Here is a 9,713-nt window from a genome sequence, read left to right as displayed (position 1 = left end):
ACAATGTGCCTTATATATTTCCAAAATTCCCCTATGGTTGTTTCACCCCCATGGAGACCTCCTGCTCTAGAGTTTCTTGGGCTCTGATTGCAGTGGCTGTTTAGACAATGGTTGCTTGGTTCAAATGAAGGATGTGGCTGTAAAAGTTCTGGAATAGTTCTACCATGAAGCCTGTAGCTATAACCACAATGAGAAAGGGCTAGCATTATAGTGAAAGTTATTTTGCTTCTTAGGATTTTTAAACCCTAAACTTTTATTTTCTTAGATGCTACTGATAGTGGTCTAACACCACTTTCTTAGGAACCTAGGATTCCTTCATACAATGAAAATATACTGAAATACAAATTATTAGCAACTCTCATGATAAGAGAATAGCAAATGGGGACTGAGTCTAGAGACTGTTTAGAGACTGATGTGGACAACTTTGTAAACGCCTTATACATTTGGTCTTTGGAAATAGTCAAATGGATATTTAAGGTCAAGAAACTTACATTTAAAATTTCATGTGAGATTTTCATTCATGGATACAAATAGCAGTTTGGTCTTTATTCATTTGTTCATTCATTAACTCACCCAGTGAATATTTAAGTCCTTATTAAGTACCAGGCACAGTGCTAGCTACTGAGACACAAATATAAATAAGACAAGGATTCTACTCTTAAGGAGTTTAGAGTCTAGTGGGTAACAATTAATTATGAAACAATTATGGTAAGTGAATTAGCAGAAAGGTACATGGGGCATATGGGAACAAAGAGAAGAATCATGTATTAAAAGGACATATATTCCCAGAAACATACCTGGCATTTCAGGCCGTTTCTCTCTTTCTCCTTCATAAAAATCATCCAGCTTAAATCTCATGTTATCGGATTTTACCATCTCTTATTTCTCCTAATGTAATTATTTAAGCATTTTCTAGGTTGTTACCCTTCATCTGTTGAGCAATTAGCTATTGGATCACTCTCTTCCCATTCAATGCCACGTTTGTCATAATTCTTGGGAATTTCAACATTCATTTAGATGATTGTACCTGTGCTCTGGTATCATAGGTTGTTTGACTCCTCTCCTTTACCCTTCCTTGGTCACTCATTCGCATGTCCTATTCTTAATCTTGTTATACCCCTTACTGCACACTGTCTATAATCTCAATTTCACACACTCCATTTTGCAACCATTGCCTTCTATTTTCTCTTACTCCCAAAATAGGTTGGCCTGACATGACCACTGACCCTATCCTCATGATCTTTTTTTATCTTCCTGTCTCACTCTGCTTAAGTTCCATGTCTATTCATTATAATAAGTTTTTTGCATAAATACTAAACTTCCTCAGCCTATCCAAAGTATATGTGCCCCAGATTCCATTTTTTTCTTGCCTGTTCAGGACATTGCTCCAGAAATTTCCCACTGTTTCTACCAAATCATCATGTTCCCCTCTCTACCAGATCATTCTTAACAGCATATAAATAAGCCATAACTTCTTCCATTAAAAAGAGATTTTTGTATCTAAATTTCTCCCAGTCACCCCCACTATCATCTCACTGCTCTCCTTCCCTTTATGGAAAAACTTGTTGAAAGTGTTTCCTATGCTTTATATTTCCAATTTTCCCCCTCATTCATTTTTGCACCTATACCAGTCAAGTATCTTTTCCCACCACTCTGCAGAAACTACTCTTAACAAAGTCAGCCAATGACTTCCACGTTGCTAAGTTAGATGAGACGAGGTCAATTCTCAATCCTTCTCTAACTTGACCTCTTCTAGTATTTAACACAGATGGTCACCCACTTGTTCTTAAAACACTTTGCTTCTATAACACCCACCTTGACTGTTTTTCTTATACATTTCTGTCTACCCTTTTAAAATTTTCATTGTTGGGATTCCCTGGTGGCGCAGTGGTTGAGAGTCCACCTGCCGATGCAGGGGACACGGGTTCGTGCCCCGGTCCGGGAAGATCCCACATGCCGCAGAGCGGCTGGGCCCGTGAGCCATGGCCGCTGAGCCTGCGTGTCCGGAACCTGTGGTCCGCAACGGAAGAGGCCACAGCAGTGAGAGAGGCCCGCGTACCGCCAAAAAAAAAAAAAAAAAAAAAAGGGGAAAAAAATTTCATTGTTAATTCCTTCTCATCTCCCTGACTTCTAAATGTTGGAGCACCCCAGAGCTCAGTCTTTGAAACTCTTTATTTCCCTTTCTCTATCCTTTGCCTTGTTGATCTTACTTAATTTCATGGCTTTAAATACCGTATATGTGGTAATGACTCTCAAATATATGTCTGCAGACCTGAATTCTCCTCAACTCCAGAAACTTATAACCAGCAGCTTACTTGATATGTCATGTGGATTGCTATAGATATCTCAAACTTAACATTTCAAAACCCGTTTCTGATATTTGTCACTAAACCAGCTCCTCATACTGACTTTTTCATTAATGGTAATTCTGCCCTTCCGGGTGCTCAGGACAAAAATTTTGGTGTTATCTTTGACTCTTTACTGTTTCCCCTCAACCAAATCTGTCAGCAAATTGTGTTGGCCCTATCCTCACAATATATCCAGAATTCCACTTCTCATCACCTTCATCACTTCTTTAGTCCAAACCTCCATCCTCTCTCACTTGGATTACTGCAGTAGCTTCTTAACAGCCTCCTTATCTCTGGCTTGTTCCACTGCAGTCTAATCTCTGAATAGCTACCCAAAAGATGATGTTAAATCGTAAACCAGGTCACCTTACACCTCTGTTTAACTCTCCAATGGCTTGCAATCTGAAAGTCCACATGATCTCACCAACCTCCCAGTTCCCGAGACTTCTCTGCTTTCATATTCATACTTCACTAGTTCACTCCATTGTAGATTCTTTCCTCAGGCATGACTAAAATTTCACCTAATTAAGACTTTGCCTAGCCATCCCATCTAAAGTTTTAATCCCCTCCCAATATTTCATATACCTCCTTCCTACTTTATTTATTCTCCTTAACACTAACCACTGTCAAACATACGTATTTTTACTTACTTACATTGTTCATTTCTGCTCAATCACTAGAACATGAGCTCCACGATTTCAGGGATATTTGCCTATTTGGTTTCACCACTGTGCTTGGAATAGAGAGCCTGGCATACAGCTGATTATCAGTAAATACTGAAGATATTATTTAATTCTAAATCAATATAGAATAACCCCTATGCTCTCCTAATGTATGCATCCTATACAGAATTATCAAAGCTAGAAGGAACCATAAAGATAATATGGTCCAGTCCCTCTCATTTTGAGGACACTGGAGAGCAGAGAGGTGGGGAGACTTTCACAATCCTATGGATAGCAATAGAGCCTTGCCAAAGCTCTTTTATTACATGTCTTATAGTAACTTTTATCTTCAACATTTACGTTGTCAAAGATTACTTATAACTTCATGTAAAACTCAAGCTATTTATACCATAAAGTCAATTTACTAATATTTTTCTTAAATGTTAAGTTTATTAGTTGCAAGTGAACTCCCCTGAAGTCAGAAAAAAATAAATGTCTCCATCTGACACATCTCTCTTACATGATGCTTAAACACATTTCTAGTTTGAGGCATTATGGTTCTACCATTTAATTTTTAAGGCCACAAAATTTAATATCTTAGTGATTATTTACTATTGGACTGTTTGTGATATTGTGGTTTATATACTTTGAATATACCTGTTTTCTAAAGGCTAAAATAAAAAATATTCACAAGCACCACTTTCTTAGAACAAAGCAAGATTTTCCTGCTGTTCCTCTTGGTAACAGTTATTTTTTATAATCCTAATGTAAGTAGGTTTTGTCTCAGTAAAAACTAGTTTTCTCACAAATAGATTTGTAAATTAGTGTATCCACTGTCTCAGAAATAGTGGGTTCTTTTCACCAGGGGGTTGAAAAAGAGATTAGATAATCCCTTCCCTAAAATGTGAAAAAGATTTTTACCAGATAAAGGCTGGCCTGGATGACTTCTCAAGTTCTTTCAATTTTAAGATTCTGTTATTCTAAAAGGATGTCAAGGATTATGTATTCTCTATTTTATAAAATATATGATGGAAAGTGGACACAATGACACGTACAATTTTTAAACGACTAAGCTTTCGTCAAAGCGAGCTTTGAAATACGAGTGAATAACAATTATTAATAAATATTTCTAGGAATATTATTAGAATATATAAAAATGTATATATGTATATATTATACACGAGTTTCTTTTTGATCCTCCCGGACCGGGGCACGAACCCGCATCCCCTGCTTCGGCAGGCGGACTCCCAACCACTGCGCCATCAGAGAAACTCTACAAGTTTCTTTTTTTAATTAATTAATTTTTGGCTGTGTTGGGTCTTTGTTGCTGCGCACGGGCTTTCTCTAGTTGCGGTGAGCAGGGGCTACTTCTTGTTGCCGTGTGCGGGCTTCTCATTGTCATGGCTTCTCTTGTTGCAGAGTACGGGCTCTAGGCACGCAGGCTTCAGTAGCTGTGGCACGTGGGTTCAGTAGTTGTGGCTTATGGGCTCTAGAGCTCAGGCTCAGTAGTTGTGGCGCATGGGCTTAGTTGCTCCGCGGCATGTGGAATCTTACCGGGCCAGGGCTCGAACCCGTGTTCTCTGCACTGGCAGGCAGATTCTTAACCACTGCGTGTCCAGGGAAGCCCCGATACACCAGTTTCTTATCAGCTATATTTTTTGCAGATGTTTTCTCCCTTTCTGTAGGTTGTCTTTTCACTTTCTTGATGGAGTTCTTTGAAGCACAAATTTTTTAATTTCCATAGGGGACTTCCCTGGCGGTCCAGTGGTTAAGACTCCCTGCTTCGGTTGCAGGGGGTGCAGGTTTGATCCCTGGTTGGGAAACTAAGATCCTGCATGCCTCCCTGCATGGCCAAAAAGAAAAAAGAAAAAAAATTCTGTAAAGTCTAATTTATCTACCTTTCTCTTTTGTTGTTTATGCTTTTGGCATCACATGTAAGAAACCACTGTCTAAACCAAGGTTATGGAGATTTACCCTTATGATTTCTTCTAGGAGTTTTGAAGTTTTAGCACTTACATGTAATTCTGTGATCAATTTTGAGGTAATTTTTACATATGATGTGAGGTCTAGCTTCATTCTTTGGCAGGTGTATATCCAGTTTTCCCAGCATCATTTGTTGAAAATACTATTCTCTCCCTATTGAATTATCTTGCTACCCTTGTTGAAAATCATTTGACCAAATGTGAGGGTTAATTTTTGGACTCTTGACCCTGTTAATTTGATCTATGTCTCTATCCTTATGGTGGTACCACACTGTCTTAATTACAACAGCTTTGTAGTGGGTTTTGAAGTGGGAATGTATGAATCCTTCAATTTTGTTCTTTCTTTTAAGATCATTTTGGCTATTTTTGGTCTCTTGCATGCCCTTATGAATTTTAGGATCAGCTCGTCAACTTCTGCTTAAAGACAGCTGGAGTTTTGATGTAAATTGCATTGAATCTGTAGGTCATTTTGGGTAGTAATGCCATTTTAACAATATTAAATCTTCCAATGCAAGAAAATGGGATTTTTTCCATTTATTTAAGAATTCTTTAATTTCTTTCCATGGTGTTTTGTAGTTTCAGTGTACAAGCCTTGAAACATTTTATTAAGTTTATTTCTAAATATTTTATTCTTTGATACTATTAAATGGCATTGCTATCTTAATTTTATTTTCAGGTTTTTCATTGCTAGTATATAGAAATACAACTAATTTTTGTATATTGGTCTTGTATCCTGCAACTTTGCTGAACTTGTTTATTAGTTCTAATAGGATTTTTTAAGTGAATTCCTTAGAAATTTTTACGTACAAATCATGTCATCTATAAATTGTTTTCCTTCTTTTCCAATTGTATACATTCTATTTCTTTTCTTTGCCTAATTGCTGTGGCTAGAACCTCCAGTACAGTGTTGGATAGTAGTGGGAGAGCAGACATTCTGTTCCTAATCTTGGGGAGAAAATTCAATCTTTCATCATAAAGTATAATGTTAACTGTGGGTTTTTCATAGATACTCTTTATCAGGATGAAGAAGTTCCCTTCTATTTGTGATTTTTTTCTTCATTTTTTAAAATGAACGATTGTTGAATATTTTCAAAACGCTTTGTCTGCATCTATTGAAATGATCATGTGGCTTTGTCTGCTGTTCCATTAATATGGTACATTATATTAATTTTTGGATATTAAGCTAATTCTTGAATTCCTAGGAGAAATCCCACTTGGTCATAGTGTAGAGTCCTGTTTATGTATTGTTGAATTTGGTTTGTTAGTATTTTATTGAGGATTTTTCATGTAAATTCATAAGTGATATTGGTCTGTGGTTTTCTTTTCCTGTGATTTTTTTGTCTGATATTGTTATCAGGGTAAATTTGGCCTCATAGAATGAGTTGGGAAGTATTTCCTCTATGTCCACTTTTGGAAAAAGTCTGCAAATAATTGGTATTAATTCTTCTTTAAATGTTTGGTACAATTCATGAGTGAAGCAGTGTGGGCCTAGATATTTCTTTGGGGAAGTTTTAAAATTACTAATTCAATCTCTTTACTTCTTATTGGTATATGCAGATTTTCTATTTTTTTAAAAATTAATTTATTTTTGGCTGTGTTGGGTCCTCGTCTCTGTGCGAGGGCTTTCCCTAGCTGGGGCGAGCAGGGGCCACTCTTCATCGCGGTGCGTGGGCCTCTCACTATCGCGGCCTCTCTTGTTGCGGAGCACACACTCCAGACACGCAGTAGTTGTGGCTCACGGGCCCAGTCACTCCATGGCACGTGGGATCCCCCGAGACCGGGGCTTGAACTCGTGTCCCCTGCACTGGCAAGCAGACTCTCAACCACTGTGCCACCAGGGAAGCCCCTCTATTTGTTTTTGAGTCAATTTTTGTTGCTATTGTCTTTCTAGAAATTTGTCTATTCCATTTAGGTTGCCTAATTTATTGGCATAGAGTTGTTCATAGAATTCCCTTATGCGTTATAAATTTACCCTTTTATCATTATAAAATGTCTTTATCTCTAGTAACAATTTTTGTCTTAAAGTCTGTTTCTTCTGATATTAGTATAGCCATTTCAGTTCTCTTTTGCTTACTTTTTGCACAGTATATCTTTTTCCATCCCTTTTTTTTTAACCTATTTGTGCCTTTTAATCTAAAATGTGTTGCTTGTAGATAACATATAATTAGATCATTAAAAAAATACATCCTGCCAATCCCTGCCTTATGATTGGCATGCTTAATCCATTTATATTTAATGTAATTGCTGATATGATTTTTGTCTGACATTTTGCCATTTGCTTTCTGTATCTTTTGTCTTTTTTGTTCCTTCTTCCTCCACTTGTGTTCTTTTTTGTTAAATATTTCTAGTGTATATTTTAATATTTAGTACATTTTTTTAGTTACTTTATTAGTGGTTGCCCTGGTGATTACACTTAACATCTTAATTTAAAAGCACTGGATGTTTATCAGCATTCTAGCTTGTTTTTGGAACACACGTCTCATGATATATGTCAATAAAAATGGCTCTATCCTTGTATAAGGTTGAGAATTGTTTTATATTCTCTCCCATGTAGGATATCATAAAATACTTTATTTTATGTTTATTAAAAACTGATTAATTAATTAATTAATTTTTGTTTGTGTTGAGTCTTCATTGTTGCATGCGGGCTTTCTCTAGTTGTGGCAAGCAGGGGCTACCCTTCGTTGTGGTGCGTGGGCTTCTCATTGCAGTGGCTTCTTTTGTTGTGGAGCATGGGCTCTAGGCTCGCAGGCTTCAATAGTTGTGGCACACGGGCTCAGTAGTTGTGGCTCATGGGCTCTGAGTGCAGGCTCAGTAGTTGTGGTGCATGGGCTTAGTTGCTCTGTGGCATGTGGGATCTTCCAGGACCAGGGCTCAAACCTGTGTCCCCTGCATTGGCAGGCGGACTTAACCACTGCGCCACCAGGGAATTCCCATAAAATACTTTAAATATTAATGAAAAATCATGTAGCAAAGAAAGCTGTTAAGGTTTTTGAAACCCCAGATTAAAAATATTAACTACCGTTTGTTGAGTAGCTACTATGTCTTAGGCACTATGTTAGGTACTTAATATCTCCCCCAAATTAAAGTCAGGTCTAGTACTATTTCCTATTATGCCACTGAAATAGTAACTCATAACCAGTCATGGTTATGAAGAATATTTAAGTCTCTTGTACATTTCACATCAGCTTAGCCTTCACATCTAGGTTTTTAAGTACTTATTCAACTCTCTTTATAATAGCTTCAGCAATAATGTATTGCTTCTTGGATTAGTTGATCATTAATACAAATGCACTATTCACATAATTCCCTAACACTTGGCAATGTTTCTTCTTTTAGTGTGGTAGATCATTTGAGCCTGAATTCTTAGTCCTATGTCCCATTGCAAGGGTTGCTTTTGTAAATGGGAGATACCCCTTTGCTCACCTTCTGGAAGGAGATGAAGATATGTATATGGATGAATCCAAGTTAAAGAAACTTGAGAAACAGCAAGTTTTGAGATTTTTGTTGGTAACTTCTTAAACTTATTTTATCATCCATCTAGTACAATATTATGAACATATTAGAACAAGAAATGTCCACAAACAGACTAATCATAGAAATATTGGATATGATTGTTTCATCTTTCTTCTTTTTCTTAAATAAGTAAAGCTCTTTGATATAAATTTAATGTTGGAACTGATATAAAATGACTTGTTTTGAGGATGAATTTATGAAGTTATTTAAGTCACAACCCTGTAGACTAGGTCCTATGAGGTTAGAGATTTACCTACTAAGTTAAAAACCAGAGTCTTGAACAGAGATTCTCTAACATTCTAGCTTCACAAAGCCTTTAATGTCTGAGTAACTTTTTTATGGCACTCTGAAAGAAATATGTAACACCTCTGCTTATTACATAGTTAAGTCCAAGTGACATAATATATACATTTGTTCTAATAGCCTAGTATCTTTTGGACATGGCAGAACTTCTCAAAGTTTGGAATCAGATTGGACACAGTCATTATTATTTTGCGTTCCATGTTAATTTTTGCATGGTACTTATATTTTCACAGTAACCAATGGAAAACTAGTTTTTTAAAATGTCATCAAAAGGAATGTAGTGATCTAATGTTGAAATTGTGAACTACCTCAAGGTAGTAGTTCACAGTGCCCAACAGATACAGATGATGTTTGGAATCAGATTTTCATCCTGTGTGGAAAGTTGGCCAAGTTATTTAATTTTATTGAGCTTCACTTTCCTCATCTGCAAGATAGAATCATCAAATCTATACATAAAGACTAATTAGTGGAATCCCTGGCATAATATATACTTGTTACTTGGTTACGATTATTCAAGAAGCATTTGGCCCACTAATCAATAGTGAGAATTACTGAACAGTCAAAGATTTTATTTGCATCCAGACTTGATGACTAAGTAGTGTGATAGTGGTTGTATTTGAAATAAATTTCAAATTAGTAGAAATATTTTACAAAGTATCAGAAACTAAATTTTTAGTGGAAGAAATGATAGGTTTAGATTTCAGTTTAAGTTTTGCTACTATTAGAAAAGTAACTGGTCCTCCTTTTCCTAATCTTTAAAATGGTGACTATAGTACCATGGTGGGTATAGTATTAGGAGTAATTTCCACTTTTCTGTAAAAGTAAAAGGCACTCAATAAGTAAAGTTTCCTTTTCTCCTGTCTTTCAGAGACTTTTTTTCCACTGAGACTGAATTGTACCAG

Source organism: Grampus griseus (assembly GCF_964374135.1).
Source record: "Grampus griseus genome assembly, chromosome: 1".
NCBI classification, from domain to species: domain Eukaryota; kingdom Metazoa; phylum Chordata; class Mammalia; order Artiodactyla; family Delphinidae; genus Grampus; species Grampus griseus.
Note: the sequence above shows the minus strand (reverse complement) of the source record.